Source organism: Haemorhous mexicanus, chromosome 1 (genome assembly GCF_027477595.1).
Source record: "Haemorhous mexicanus isolate bHaeMex1 chromosome 1, bHaeMex1.pri, whole genome shotgun sequence".
Classification (NCBI taxonomy): Eukaryota; Metazoa; Chordata; class Aves; order Passeriformes; family Fringillidae; genus Haemorhous; species Haemorhous mexicanus.
Window position 1 is genome coordinate 124803558 of NC_082341.1, and position 12040 is coordinate 124815597.

General features: G+C 39.3%; 1 protein-coding gene across 18 annotated transcripts in view; it reads left to right on the plus strand.

The window, feature by feature from the left end:
* The window catches only part of SULF1 (sulfatase 1), a 185162-nt gene that overhangs the window by 66786 nt on the left and 106336 nt on the right, over nucleotides 1-12040 (plus strand). For 16 of the 18 annotated variants that reach the window (XM_059861906.1, XM_059861952.1, XM_059861897.1 and 13 more), the window contains one exon: nucleotides 11248-11291. The exons of the other annotated variants lie outside the window; for them this stretch is intronic. The gene's annotated coding sequence lies outside the window, so the exon portion shown is untranslated. The remainder of the gene's footprint in view (nucleotides 1-11247; nucleotides 11292-12040) is intronic. 18 annotated transcript variants of the gene reach the window in all.

Genomic DNA, 12040 nt, shown 5'->3' on the forward strand with positions numbered 1-12040 from the left:
GTGTCTTAAGAATTTTATTTTCTGAGGAAACTAATGCTTGTTTCATCTTATGGTTTATGCACACAGCAGATTTAGTGTCAGTGATTTTCCCAGAACTTTAGTTCCCACTTTCAGAATCTGCTGGAAATGTTGGTAAGCCTTTGTTACCGTGTGTGCTCTATTAATCCTGGAGTTCTGAACCTTCCCAGTCATAACCACCACCAGTGGTTTGGTTACACTGAAACATTTTTTTTGTAATAGTTGACCTTTACACTCAAACGTTTATCATTATTTTCCTTTTTTTAATAATTATTTCTTTCGTAGCAAAAATTAACTTACAATTAAATATAAACTTGCATTATAGTATTTCTATCTGCAAATTTGGGAGTATTGCTGGAATATATACTGCAAGATTTCTAGATGTGGTACTGTGCTGTAGAATTCCAGGCTGTAGATCAGTACTAGATTATCTATAGAATACTTCATGGACTTTCTATATAGAAGCAAAAGACTAGAAAGTCAGTGATGTTGTGTACAAAAAAAAAAAAAAAAATCCTATCCTGGTTTGAATGTAATTGTGGCACTGCATGCTGCCATTTCTCTATGATATGACTCTAACCCATCCTAGCAAGGAGAGGAGCTGCTTGACAGCAGCTGTATTTTTGTGGTGCTTCACAGGAGGTGAACTCTGTTTGGAAAGCCCACAGAGAAAATGGGGAAGCTTTTGGCAATAGGGTTCTGGAGAATAAATGTAACAGGGAGCTGAACACAGGGGATTGCTTTTCTCAAAAGCATCTATTAAAACTGAATAGTGGTCTGTTCCAGTATTGTAATTGCAATGTGCCAAGATGTTCATTATTCTACCATGTGCACTGTTTTGTCTGTTTTCACTTAAAAACAGAAAAATGTGTTGCCAAGCCTGTAAATGTCTGCAAAACTGCCAAGTCTCCTGACTTTTATCAGTAGTCTGAAGATATTTAGCTTTCTTTGTAAAGCTTCAAGTGAAAGAGTCAAGATATAACGTGAGAAGGTCAGATCTCTGCTTTCTGGTTTTTTAAGCCTAATCCTCCTGGTTGCTGAGACAGCTGGCTTGCATGCAGCTCCAGAAACATGAAGGAAACACAGAAATCCCAAATCTGCCTATGTAAATGCATGCAGGCTGTGTGAACAAGGTGGGTTTTTGCATGTCGTGCCTGGCAATTAAAACAACCCAGTTTTTTCCTGAGGTTTACTGTAATCAGCTCCCCCTGAAATTTCTGATCGGTTGTCTGATAACTCCCATTTTGTTAAAGAGGTTTTATTGCAACAGAGGGTGAGGTTTCTTGTCTCCTCTCAGACAGCAGAATAGCTTGCTGCCCTGGAGAAACACACCCTTGATCTTCCCATCCTCTCCCTGCAGCAGTGTGTTCCCATCTCCTTCCCTGCGCCAGGTTTGGCTCTTGGCTCAACTCCTGGAGTGCTGAATGAACTCATCAGGGCAGTGGGAAGCTCTGTTGGCTGCCTGCCTACTGAGTTGGTTCATCTCAGCAAGTGGACAGAGGGTCCACATGGAACCATGAAAGTGTTGGAGCTGCTGGCTTGGGGTGAGGAGGGGAAACATGGCCAACCCTTTAGGGGGCTGTGAGCTGTGAGGTACTCAGCTACCTGGTAACACCTTCTCAACCCACACACTGGGGCACTGTGTGTCTCCACAGTAGAAGTGTGATAACAGATGTGTGTGACTGTGCCAGTGTCACCACAAGCATGAGGCTAAATGAGCACTTTTAATGAAAGCCTATGCCTTTTTATTTAGATAATAGCTGCAGTGTCACTCAGAATATAGAAAGTCCTCCCTTACCACTTCTGACTCTCTAACCCAACTAGAATTTGGAGAGAAGCTAATAAGTTGTGTGGAGAGAAAAAGAAGTGCCTGCTCAGCTGCTGCTTTAAAAAGGTGAATGAGATTCTGAGGGTGGGATCCAGGCTGTGTGGCCAAGGTGCCCCTTGGGTCTTAAATACTTACACAGCAGCTACCTAAAGGCATGTTCTCTCTCTGATCAATGAAGAGAGTCCCCCTGAAGACCCCCAGGCACTGCAGTTAGGAAAGCAGGATTTCCTTCTGTAAATCTTCAAAGGCACCTGCCTCTTTCCATATGTAGGGATGAAGCTCACTTGCTTTGCAAACATTGCTAAGGAGCTTAACCTGGAAGAACTTGATATCATCTTGAGTTTCTTGATCAGACCATAGATGAGCAATGCCATGGATAAACACTGTATTTGAACAGCTGTGGTGTAATTCCTACACAGCTCTTTAAGGTGTCTCCTATACTTTCCACAGAAGAATACATGAAGCAGGTCTTTCATTTGAACCCTGGAGATATGATTCACTGGAAAGGATGAGGATACTTGGATTAAATTTAGTTTTGGTACTGGCTGTAGAAATGGAACACTGTACTCCTCCAAAGTGTCACCTGTTTTATTGCAGGGTTATGCTGACAAAAAAATGTGAATGTAAATAGGTTACAGAAAAATGTTTTAAAAATCACTCAGTGTTGTTACTTAAAGAACGTTTCAAAGGTCTGTGGGGTAGATTAAGCTTAGGGCAATCAGAGATGGTGGTGGTGGTGCCCACAAGCAATAAAATCACAATGAGGAATAATGGATGATCTTAGAGGAATATGTTGGAATATATGTTGGACAAAGAATGGAAGAAAGAGAGAAAAGTAAAAGATTCAGGACCCATGTTTCTGGATCTACCTATGCTAAAGCTTTTGAGGATTATTTCCCAGTGACTTGACTGCCTAGGGGCATGCCAGTCACAAATTAGAGAACAGTAGTGCAATAATAAACTGAACATCCTGTAAATAACCAGCACAGGATGCCTTTTAACTATCACTTTTTTTTTTTTCCCAAGGACTGCCAAAATGCTAAGAATCGTAGATTTCAGAATAATATCTGGGTTTTGGTAACTTTGTGACAATAAAGAATTCTGCATTAATCCAAACTTGTAGAAATATTGAGCAAAGGTTCCTTTGATGTCATTCCCCACTATTTTATTTTAGCTATAACATCTGAAATCTTGAATGTGTGTTTAGTAAAACACATGTGAACTTACCTTGTTGTTATCTATTATACATCTAGGGCCAATTTATGAACTGAGACTGCAACAGACCCATAGGCTGAGACCTATCTGCTTGGCCACCAGGAGATGTAGGTAGGATTTAGGGAGACAACTACCACAGTTAGACCAATAAAAATGTTCTGAAGTGAACACAAGTATCTGTCAGGAATTCCAGTAGTTTCTTTTATCTCTGTATCGGTAGGAGGTTGGTATTTTTATACCACTGTAAACTTCTGTCCATTCCAATATATAGGCTTACAGAGGAAGGCTTCCTGAGCTCTATTCCTCTGCAGCTCAACTCCTAAGTGAAAAAGGCCACTGAAATTGAGTTTTCTTTTCCTTCTGCTTGGTATGGGGCATTCATCTAAAGCAGAGATCCTCTGAAGCGAGGAAGGGCAAAATGAAGAGACTTAGAGGTATGCATAGTCAGGGATCACAAGAGTCCTCAAAAGAATGCAGTTCAACATAGGAAAAGTGCAGCTACAGAGAGATATTGAGAGAAGTACACCACTTTTTCAGATTTTCCCCATCCTTTGCAGCTCACACCCCATTTTGTCTTTCAATAAATTGCTCTGCAAACATCTCGTCTCCACAAATTTTGCACAGTTTTGCACATCATCAACTTGTGAAGGGTTTGAGATGCAATATAACCACGTCTCAAGAAATAGGTCTGTGTTACAGCTATTTGTTTTGGTCTTGGGTACCACGGATATCTATAGCACAAAAAGGACATCTCTCAAATCCTGTGAAACCTTTAGAGAGGGTAATAGTTGCCAACATGCAAAGCAGTCTGCAAAAGCCAGATAAAACAAGGACATGGCTAAGTATAGCTGATGTATGTGCTGTCTTGGACAAGTGACATTGTGCAACTGTGTCTTGATATTGTATGTTTTGAGGACCCTGTCTACCTTGTACCTAAGGATAGAGAATTTACTGCACTTTCTGGTAGCTGCAGAGCATTTGCAGTGTGAGAAAATCATGTGTACTTTGTGTATTCCTCCTTTTACATGCCATGTAAGAATCCTTAGTTGTTGTTAAGAAACCCAGAGGGTTATTGGAGAGAATCACTTGCTGAGGAGCTTGAATCTGTGTTGAGGGAGTTCTGAAATGTTATTCACATGCCTTTCACATTGCTTTTGGGTGCTGGTTCAAGGCTGCTTTGAGTAAAGCTGTTTCCTACATACAGTTTAATGAGGTCATCAATATGGGCATCAGAGCTCGCGTTCAGGTGAGTGATGCTGCTGCTGTGACCTGTCTGCTTCACTCCTCTGATGGAGATTACTCATGCACACACCTTGGGAGCCCCAGGGCAACATACAGTGCAGAGCAAATTTTCATTTCCCACAAGAATATTTGCCCTTCAGTCACAGACCATTCAGATAACAACAGTAATTCAACCATTCTGCATTTGCTGCAGTATCATGGCTCAGTACTGAAGCCTGAACTGTGACACTGGTGCTACCATGACAGTGGAAGAAGGACACAGACATGTGGAGTACCAGAGTGTTGAATATGGTAGCTATTTGAATTATTCACTGGTCTGTTTTAGTCTCCAGCCACCAGTGACTGCCAGAGTTGCTATGTTTCCCTGCCTACAGTAGAAGAATATGCTGGGCTTTTCAGTTCAGGATTGATCTCAGTAATGCATGTATTTATGAGTCTGGGTTTTTGAAGTCATACCCAACTGTCAAACAACTCATCTCTAAAAAAAGTGTTGCAGTTATTTTGGATGAGAGCCTAACACAGGGAGGTAGGGCAGGTTTCCTAGAATGCCTCACCCATCTCTTCCAGACACCTTGCTGAGTCACATCTGGTATGAAACGAAGAGCCCATGTCTCAGTCCTTGTCTTCAAAGCTCTGTGTGGGCCACTCGCATTGTTTGAAGAAGATTTTTTGCCCCACTTCGCCATGAATTTCCAACATATACAGTTAACAGGAACAGTGATAGTGAACAATGAAGGATGAAAATTGAGGTGGGCAAGAAAGTGCCATGCTGACACTGTAGGGCGAGAGACATCACATATTAGACAGAGACACTAGGGAACTGCTAAAATAGATGGAGTAGGAGTCTGTATCATGACCGATAGATATCCCAAAGGAAGGCAGACCAGATTTGGAGAATGGAAAGAAAAGATATTCTTTTTCTCTCCCAGTAGCATTTCTTTGTGCTTGTTGCACATATCTGTTGATCCATTCACATATCAGTCTGCCCAAAGGTATACTTATCTGGTCTTCCAAGAGAAGTCCTGAGTGTGGCATTTGCCATGTATTATATTCTATTGCCCAGTAACCATAGTTAAAAATTTCCACTTTGGTAAAGCCAGATATGCCTTGGTAACTGTTCAGCTTAGAGTAGATGTACATGGAAGTACACAGGATAGATGATTACCTTGCATACCACCACTTATATAATTTGCTAAGGCTAAAGGTATTTTTTCTCTTTCTCTTTCTCATGCATCCTTCATACTTTTCCCTGTTTTGTGTACAGTACACAAATTGTTTTCCATTTACATTTTTATCTTTTGACAAAAGATGCTTTAAGATCTTGTCTTCAATGCTGTCAGGAAACTGCTTTAAATGAAAGTGTGGAGTGATGTGGAATAGTTTAAATGAAGACCAAAAGAATGTGAACTTCATCTTTTTCATAGGAAGTTTTGTTCTGTTCTGTCCTGTGCCCCGCTTAAACATATTGGCCTTTTTGACCTTTTCCTTGATGAAGGTTAAGTGGGAAATATCTTGGCTGCAGCCTTTCCAGCTTAACCAGAAAGCCTTTCCACAGTTCATGTTTACTTTCCCTGCTATGGCCATTCATCTTTCCTGAATCAAAATTGTTACACTGGATTTTCAGAGGGAAATTAATAGCTTGTGGCATTGATGATGAAGTGTCAAGCCTTCTTCTTTCATGTCTCCAGCTCTATTTTGCTAGTGATGATTTTGTCAGTTCTCTTGCTAGAGATTAACAAATCTTGGGAAAAAATCTGTTTGGGTAATGGTTCCCTTCCAAGCATCTTCTTTATTGTCATTAAGAACAAATGAACAGAGTTGCTGCATTTGCAATTTATTGAGTGCATTGCTTCTGCAAAAATCTAGAAATATTGCTATGTTTTCCATTTCTGTCTGGGCATCTTTTGTGCCTACTGCCACACACAGAGTGAGACTGAATGCTTTTGGCTAGATAGGGGGTCTCAGTCCTTGGTGTGCTCACTCCAAAAGACTTTTTCAATCATCCTGTGAAAAAAGTTTCAGAGACAGCAGAAACTGCATCCTCCGGACATCACTGCTTTTACTGGAAAGGCAGTCATGTTCTTCAGGTACCACACTCTTGAGAGGAGAAGAGCTTGGTCTGAAGGTCTCTCCTGCTCTCAGTCTCAGCAGTAACCAGAATTAATAATTGTAGAATTTTGAAGTTTGGGATGTCTCCATCTGTTATGCCAATCAAATTGCATTCCATGGAGCTTTGTTATGACACACACAATAATGTGCAGTTATAGGGATAGGTACTGTGCAGTGCAGGGAAAGAACCAGCCAATCTCCAGACTAAAATTTCATTTTGGTTTAGTTCTCAATGTATGTTTTGCCCTCACAAAGCACAATTGTATGATTAGCACTGCATTCATCCATAAATATTCCAAATGGGGATGGTCAAGTCAATTCTTTATCCCTCTGTCAAGAATAAGGAAACCCAACCTTACCTGTGAAGATACTCTCAACCAAGCCCTTCACAAATATATTGAACATTTAATATTCTCGCAGAATGAACACTGGAAGATTCAGGTTGGAAAGGACCTTGGGAGGTCTCAGGTGGTGTTAAAACTAGGCTATGAGATCAGATCCTGTTGGTCAGGACTTCATCCAGCTCCATCTTAAAAATCCCCAGAAGATATTAAGTACACAGTGTCTTGAGCAACTTGTTCTGCTATTTGGCTTTGTTCTGGGGAAGAAGCTTGCTTTGATTTATATCCAGTCTGACTTTCTTTTGTTTCAGCTTATGCCCCTTATCTCTTGTCTTCCTGCCATGCACTGCTGACTCCTGATAGAGCTTGGCTTTCTCTCCTTAACTAATTACAGGCACTGGGCAGCTGCTCTGAATCCCCCCCATGTCCAGCTAATCTCCAGGAGGAACAATGCCAGGCTCTCACTGCAGGGCAAATGTTCCATCCCTAAAACATTTTGATAGCCCTCCGCTGATCTTGCTCCAGTTCATCACAGCTGGTTTTGTACTGTAGGCCTAAAAATTGAGCCTAGGTGCCATTTAATGAGCTCTGAGCAGAGGGACTTCATGTCTGTCCTTGCTGAATTCTGTGAGGATCCTGATGGCCCATTGTTCCAGCCCACCTAGGTCCTTCTATGAGTCCTGTCTTAAGGAGATCCATTGCTACCTCCAATTCAGTGTCCTTCTCTAAATTAGAGACTGTTGCTTATCTTGCTTGAGACACTTGCCCTCAACTTGTTGTTTTCATTATCTTGCTTTGAATTAAATTTTATACTTGATTTTCATCCTTCTCAAAGACTTCTCAGTGTCTTTGAGTAAACTGGGTATTTATAAAAAGCAGTATACTAAAGCAATTCACTCCAGCTTATAGCTTGCTTATGATACATGCAGTTGTTCGCAGCTCACCTTTAAATAGATCTTCCAGGCACAGTGAACTGCAGAAAAAATATTTCTCCAAAATACATTCACATGAGAAGATGCTCTTGCTGGTTTTGGCCAGGAAGATCTTCTTCAAAGAGTATCTCAAATTCAGTGATTTGCTGTGCAGTCCAACTGAACAGTGTTGAGGATTACTACTTAAAACATATAAATTAAAACTACACAAGATTTTTACTTTAAGTTTTATTTTCAGTATGGAATTTTTTATTGCCTTCTATAGAAGTTTGGGAAGACTTTGAATGAACTTTTTGAGTCCTAAAATAGATAAATTTTAAACAACGGCATCCCACAGTCTGGAACCCTTACTATCATTGACATTAGTGCTATTATTTCCCCTGGATGTCTTGCTGATTTACAGAAATGCTGCCTTTCCTCATCTTCATGTGGCTGCAACTTCTTCCCATCATTTATTGTTGATTCCCATAGTGGTGCTTTTTATATGTCTCTGTAACTTTAGAACTGACAATTACAACAATCTAATTTTAGTCCAATATGCATATATCCTATTGATGTATGTATTGTCCTTATGAAGTTATTTTAAAATTCTGTTTGTAGCTGGATGAAGAGTTAACCAATAGAGCTGAAATTTACCAACTTAAAACACACAAAGTCCAAAGCCACCCTAGTTCAGGGAATATTTGGTGTTAATTTTAGCCTGATCTCCACCTGAGTTTGTTCTTACTTGCCCCCTTAAAAAGCCTCCTGCTCTCTGAGCTTAGCTACTTTGTGAATAGCACTGAACATTCAATTCATTCAATGCCAGCATTTAATTAGGAGCACTACTAACCTCTGGTAGTATTCTAGGAACCACAATTTCAATTTCTCCTGTTATAGGTATAAGAAAAAATATCTGAACCACTTTTTTATTAAGAACGTTGGCACGTAAGAGAAGATCAACTGTTGAGTCATCCATTATGCAATGTGATGTGACCACCTGCACCATTCATCCAATTCTTGAATATCTACAGTGGCATGTTTTCTGAAGCTCAGTCCACATCTGAGCCATTTTTGTCAGAGTTTCACAGTGTGAGGAAACTGAAAGGAAATTCCAAGTTCTGTATAGGGTTGTGGTAAGGGAGAATACTTATTTATGAGACTTGTTTATAAGGTTTAGCATTAAAAAGACTCAAAATAACCTAAACTTGAGCAATATTTGCTTCTTAAAACCTGGCTACTATCCTGCTCTTTTTGACCTTTTTGCTGAACTGAGTTGCTAGCAAATATGGTCTTATTCAGTTTTTATCCATGCTTTTCCACTATCCATCCCTTTGTAACTGGTCATAGGTAACCCTAATGTAATAGCAGTCATCACCACAAATCTGTAAGTGTCTCTGAAATGCACAGCTTGTCTAGAGTGGCATTTATTGACTTTTTGCACCAGTGCAAACTCGCTTGTACAGATGTATTGAAACTGGCTCAGCATTCCTCAAACAAATGTGACAGGGAAGCCCCGCAGGCATGTGGTAAAGGTGTTCCTGTAGAAGGGACACACGTGACCACTCTCATCTGAAGGATGTTTCTAATTTCTTTAGCAGTGTTCTTTGCCCCACAAGATCTTTGACCCTACAATGGTTGAGCTCCTCCTGCAACTTCCTGAGGAGGAGAAGTTGTCCATTCCTGAGCGGGATAATTTAGACATACAAGATCTGACAAGGCAAAAGTGTCCTCCTCACCAGCTTGTTAGGTCTACTCTTTGCTCAGCAAGATGATGGGTCTGAAATACTGTCTTATACTCCTTACTTGTAGCTTGGAGCCTCAGTGCAGATCTTTATTCTGCACTGATCCTTTGGTCTCTGATGCCTCAGGGAGATTTCAGAATCTGTCCTCCCAGCTCTTGCTCCTGTAATCTCCTGGAAATTAGAAGTCCCATTACAAACAAAGATGAATGCACTCCATGGAATATCCTCAGCTACTCTGCATCTTGATGCACACTGAAATATTTTGCAATGGTAGTTTATATGCCAAGCTATGAACAAGAAGCACTGGGGAGCTCTCCCATCAGGATAGACCTCCTATTTTGCTGACTCTGTTAAATGTTTAGTAAACTTGTCCAGAGATAGGAATATAGAAAATGGAAGAGTTGGAAGAACTAGTTTATTCATTTAATAGCATATCAATTTCCAAAATGACCCATCAGGGCCTTGAGTTTCACTGGTGAATTGATATTGTGTTATCCTGTACACCATGATATTAAGGGGAAAAATGCTGATACCAATTTTCTGGCTGTAGACTTCAGGAAAAGATAACAATATGCAATAGAAAAGCTGGATGAAAGAAAGTAGATGTGAATTTTTAAGATCTAAAACAGCTTTTATAGCTAAGAGCTTTCACAGTCCTTCATGTCGCTGGAGACACTCAAAAGATACATAGATGCTAAAAAAAACCCCTACTCCTTGAAAGAGGAGACAATGTGGCTGAAGCTTGACTCTAATCTAATTTAGATTTTGTGAGTAGGATGTGGAAAAAATGGTCTGAGTAAGAACTAGTTTCACCATCATGTTTTAATAAGGAAAGTGAATGTTTTTTTCTGTGTGCATGCGCGTGGGAGGCACAACAACAGAAGTAAATTCCTCTATCTGAAGTGTTAGAATTTTAATGTAGCTTTCACTCTTTTGGACATACTTTGCTTCTGGAATTTCCAATTTTTAAGTTCATTATAAGGACATAAAAATAAACAATTGCACAGACATGAGAGAGGCAGTGCAAGCTATACTTCCCAGCCAATTCATGAGTTTTTTGCCTCCATCTTTTATCCAGCTCTGTCAATATAGCAACATAAAATTTCAACAAAAGAGTATTTTTTTCCCTGAAGAGCAAAATTTGCTAGCACTCTTTAGTATGCAATGTCTTGAGAATGCAAAATGTCTGGTTACACTAATAAGTCACCTTTTTGACTTATAAAAATATATTCCTACTGATTACTAAAGCAGTGTTGCTTAAGGCTAATGGCATAATAGATACAAATTCATCCCATAATTCTTTAAATTTCAGTAAATATATTGCAAATGTTTACTATCTATTGTGGCAACATAAAGCAGAAGTCATAATTAGCCTAAACAAAACAAATCATAGGAGAGTTTTAAAGTGTGTTTCCAATTTCAGAAAAAAAAAACCCTCATAGATTTTTCTTTTTTTTTTTTTTTTTCACATCTTGAATCAGACATCAGCAAATGTGTTTGTATGTGTGCATTTTCCCCAAAGCACTGAGAAGAATGTTGTGTGAGAATTATCTTTTCCATTCACAGTCATGCTGCTATTTGGTCACATTTCAATCCACTGAAAGAAAAAAAGAAGGTGGGGGAATTGAAAGCACAACAGAACCGCTTAAATTATTTCAAACTTCAATGGTGCTGCAACCCTTAACAGAAGGCAGAGCTCAGTTGTGTCCATGGAACAGTTCCACATTTCTTTAAAAAAAAAAAAAAAAGCTAATAAAATTTTTTAAAAGCACAGACATTAACGAGCTAACACAAAAGATTTATTACTTACATTTATTTTCGTTTCTGTCTTTTTCTAGTAAACTTCTGCATTCTCCAAATAAGAGAGGCAAATTTCCAGCAAGTAAGTTTCTTTCCCTCCTTCCTCACCTTCATGTTTCACTTTCCTCAATTGCTCCTTAAATTTTTTAATTAAGGTCATCTTGCTTTTGATTCATTGATTGTAGTGACATTGTTCTTTATGTTCAGAAGGTGATAAGGAGTGGTCAAGTTTCAAGTCACACTAACTTTGTTATTTTAAGTACTGAAATATAGGAAAATCTGTTTTATAAGACCCCTGAGTTATTTTTCTGTCTGAAACAACCTTGTCAGTAGGCTGTGTTTCTTGCTAAACAAAAAGCTGTGTTTTGCCACTGAAAAATCTGCCAGAACAGTAAGGCAGAGGAATATGTTCATATTTTATCAACCAAGAAAGTACACATATAATTGAGGGCTCATTAACCCTCATCAAATCACATTAAAAAACTCCCTGTTTCACCTCCCCTTCATTTATTTTGAGTATCAGTTAATATTTTAAGTCTATTTTGTGGCTGCCAGGTCTTCCAAACAACAAACTAAGATGGACATCCCTTCAAATGCAAATTTATAGTTTTTTCCCCTCACAATTGCATACTGGAAACATGGGAATGCTTTACACCCTGAAAAGTTATAGTGGTTGTATAGAAGTCTATGTCAAGAAGATTCTGCTGCCTTTCTGGTGTTTCTAAGATGACACATATTTTTTACCCCTTTCCTTAATGATGGATGCTATTGGAATGATGATAACAGGAATATTCCCAAAGTCTTTGGTTCTATTCAGTATTAGTACACTTG